A 4,106-nucleotide genomic window follows, 5' to 3' on the forward strand; every position below is an offset into this window, starting at 1 on the left:
AACTGATGTTTGATCTCATGAATCCTGGCACACTGCTCTCCACCTTTAAAACTTGATATCGTGGTACCAGTATTTACTCAGTACTGGAAGATAATCCAGTTCTGCATTGTCACACACTGCTAGAAAGAAAGGAGGGAGCTTTGATAACCAAGCTCACCACAGCCAGGTGTAGCTCATGAAATAAAGCACAGCAGAGAAACCAGAACAGACACAAGCAGACAGACACGCTTGTGTGAGTTTTTTAAGGTGGACTTGGACACAATACGAACAGGCTGTGTGGGCGTTCTCTGTCTTGCCTGGAGGGATGAAAGGAGGAAGCCTCGGCTGAATCCAAAGACGTCATGTTTGAAAATGTGTTTCTGTGCAGTTTCCATGGGGACGGTATTGACATTTATATCCCTGAGTACTGTCTGTCAGCAAGCTGTCAGTTTGTTTCTGACATGAAGGTGTGCAGTAAGGCCGGGCTGGTTCCTCTCATGCAGCAGTTTCTCTGCAAACGTCTCCAGTTTAACAGAACGATATCTCTTTACATTAAAAGTTCTTAAACTCATAGTTTCATAAATATTGATCACATGTTAGCAGTTAATCTTCTCTCTACTGCTGTGAAACACAAAGAGAGAATCTAACCTTTTATCACCCAAGATTCAAGAGACAAGATTCAAACAGGCCGTCTGAACTTATTTTATTAAATTTGGAATTAAATCACAAAATTCTCAGCTTTCAGGAGCCATTTGAATTTTCTCACTGGTCTGAAATGTCTGATGAGTTAAAAAATAAAATCTTGGGGGAGCTGATTTATCTGCCTTGTTAAACTGTCTGAGCACAGAAAAGCAAAGGACAGATGCACCAACAGGTCAGAACGTCACTTTATTTAAACAAACAGCCTCCTGGTCAGAGAGCGTGTCCTATTCTCAGTCTCCTCATGACGACTGGACCCCGACTCTCACCTCTCCTACTTTCCTTTGTTTAGTCATCCTCCTCCTGGATTTCCTTCCACCTCATCAGCAGTAATGACTGATGCTGACCTCATCAGTCTCATCACCACCCTCTTCTCCAACTGTGGTCTCAGAAAAAGTCCACTAGTTTTCACAAACCCGAGAAGTTACTTTCCTGCAAAGTCCACACATGAATTCAGAATAAAAAAACAACAACAGAGTTTTCAAAATCTCCTTAAAGTCATTTAAAGGAGAAATAAGTAAACTACTTAATGTTTATGCTTCCTTGTTTACTTTCCTGCTGAGTCATTTAACAGGGAGTGTCCTTTTTTCCAGCTGTAAAAAGAGAAACTGTGTCTCTGCTGCTCCGATGAGGAGCTCTGTGACTGGTTTTGTGAGACTGCTATTCACACTTGAATGAGAATGAAGCAACACTGCTTTGGATCTTCCCTCATCCTTACATGCAGCTGTGGATAATCTGTTGAAGGTAACCACTAACACTACTAATGCTATCATCACTGCACTTTAGAGCTAATGTGAAAGAAGCAGCTCAGGCTGTTAGCAGCAGCACGGAGCCCTGATCTGTTTATACAGCACACACTCATTCTGAATGTAAAGTACATGTGTAATTTTACTTTTTACATGCCTGTGTAATTTTATGTAATTAATATAAGAAGTAAAGCTCACAGGGCGCACACGTCAGCCACAAGCTCAGGTGAGCAAACTCAGTACGAATCCATTAAAAGTTTGCCAGGCTCCACAGCAGTGATGATGTGGCCTGTTAGCGCACAGTTAACCGGAACAGATCCAAACATGGATAACATTTTAAAAGCCAACAGTAAACAGCATGCAACGCAGTTAAAGAGGTTTGTGCAACAAAGGCAGGGCTGTGAAATTACTTTCAATGTGTAGCTGATAATAAGCCAAAGCGTCTCCATCAGCTGGATGCAGGTTATGATACTGCAGATGTGACTTCACTGACCTGATTCACACATTTTTGGTAAAAATAAATAAAATAAAATAAAATAATTCTTCATGGATCGCGTTAAAGCGTTCAGACACTTTTATCTGTTTATCTATTTTTACATTTGGCAGCGATGCTGTGATGCTTTCATGCTGCAGCTCCTCTTTACTTCCCACGGCCATGAACTCAAGCTAATCCTCGTTTCTTCTGTCTGCTCACTTAAAATGAGCGGTGTAGATTAGATTAGATGAAACTTTATTAATCCCTCGGGTGGGTTCCTCCGGGAAATTCGGTTTCCAATAGCAGTTACAGAATGTGAGCAGAAATATACCATATATACACATATATAAATACAGAGTATACAAAAGGGATAAATATAATAAATAGGAATAAGAATACAAAGGAAGTGCACATTTCAAGTATTGTCTAGTAGAGTCTAATTGTAAGTAGCAAATAACTAATCTGAAAGGGGCGTTTCACGGATCAACAAACATCCTTTGCCATTAGTAACAGCCACTCCAGAGACGTTTGCTGCAGGAAACTACTGATCTGCTGATTTAGCACACAAAAGAAAACAATCCTTTGAATTCCAGTAAAGATTTCATCACTGAGTGCGCTCTGACTGCTGGTTTGTTTGTGCAGAAACAAGAAATATACATGAAATATATATAAAGCAAGAAAAAAGTTACAGAAAATCATACGAGATTATACAAACTATCAGTGGAAAAACCAAATGAATGCACTGATATTCTCGTCACAGCACAGTCAGAGGTTTCAGTAACGACGGCTTAATAAGATGCACATATAAAATGGGATACTCTGGGATTTTTGTACTATCGGGGTAAATATCCCATGGTTACTTATCCAGATGAGAGATCAACAGGTACAAACGAACTAACCGATCAATTTTATGGAACATGACGTATCCATTCCTGGAAGATCCCTCAGTTGTGTGTGGATAGTAGCATTGCCTTAAATCAGGGGTGGGCAATTCCAGGCCCCGAGGGCCGATGTCCTTCAGGTTTTAGATCTCACCTTGGGTCAACACACCTGAATCACATGATTAGTTTGTTACCAGGCCTCCGGAGAACTTCAGGACATTTTGAGGAGCTAATTTAGCCATTTAAATCTGCTGTGTTGGTTCAAGGACACACTAAAACCTGCAGGGACACCGGCCCTTGAGGCCTGGAGTTGCCCAACCCTGCCTTAAATATTTCATTAGTAAATAATATCTGTGTGCATTTAGAGGCAAGTCTACATACGTTCATGCAGCACTTTTAGCACTGAAATACTGCATTATAGCTTTTCCTGCTGATTTACTTTAACCTCCTAGGACCCTGCATCCACATATGCAGTGGACATCACATTTTGGGTTATTTAGACCAAAATACTCAATTCTGCTCTACAAGGGCCTGATATCCACTTACAAGGACATTATACTGCTACTGTTCTATCAAAATTTTAAACTAATATCCTCATGTGGCTCTTATTTTTCATAAAAACAAGGTAAAAAACATTTGATAATTCTTTGTTTTTACATTCATCGGTCCCCAATATGCCCAAATATCAAAGAGAAATAAAAATGCATGCCGTGGAAGAGTTCGGGTCTTAGGAGGTTAATTCTGTTGTGAATGACCATGACAGACCTGGTGACATATTTATGCTTTGCAGCATTCTTTATTAACACTCAGGGTTGCTGTGCATACACACACAGAGCTGCAGCTCTCCCGCCGCCGGCTCAACATAACCAACAACAATCACAATGAAGGACCCAGTGCCATATTAAGTTAGCAGGGTATGATTGCGAATGCCGTGCAGGGAAGGCAGACACCCCTGCACGGCCCACCACATCTGTATTTGTCATGGTTGCTGTGTGGCAGGCAGGCAGGAGTGGTGGACCCAAAATGCAGAACTCAAACACGGAAGTGAAACTAAAAGTGCAGCTTTATTGCTGGAGAAAAACATTGTACAAACTAAACTCACCAAAAGGAAACCAAAAGTCAGAACAGAGGAACCAAGGACTGAAACACTGGAAAAGAAAAACTAAACTGGAGCAGGAGACTAAACACTAGGAACATAGAAGCAGAACACACAGCTAGTAGAGGGTACGACGCAACACTGACTCAGAGAAACACAGGGACTAAATACACTGGGAAGTAACGAGGAGAATGAGGCAAAGAAGGAGAGCACAGCTGGGGGAAATTACC

The 4,106-nt window shown here is 41.2% G+C and overlaps 1 long non-coding RNA gene across 2 annotated transcripts in view; it reads left to right on the plus strand.

Annotated features, from left to right (window-relative positions):
• The first annotated feature begins 794 nt into the window (after positions 1-794).
• Positions 795-4,106, plus strand: part of LOC102308594 — a 4,887-nt gene continuing 1,575 nt past the window's right edge. The window contains exon 1 of one of the 2 annotated variants that reach the window (XR_006053419.1): positions 795-1,422. This is a non-coding gene — a long non-coding RNA (uncharacterized LOC102308594). The remainder of the gene's footprint in view (positions 1,423-4,106) is intronic. The other variant, XR_317733.3, reaches the window with a different exon arrangement.

Source organism: Haplochromis burtoni, unplaced genomic scaffold, assembly GCF_018398535.1.
Source record: "Haplochromis burtoni strain Fernald_Lab_line unplaced genomic scaffold, NCSU_Asbu1 Contig_951, whole genome shotgun sequence".
NCBI lineage: Eukaryota > Metazoa > Chordata > Actinopteri > Cichliformes > Cichlidae > Haplochromis > Haplochromis burtoni.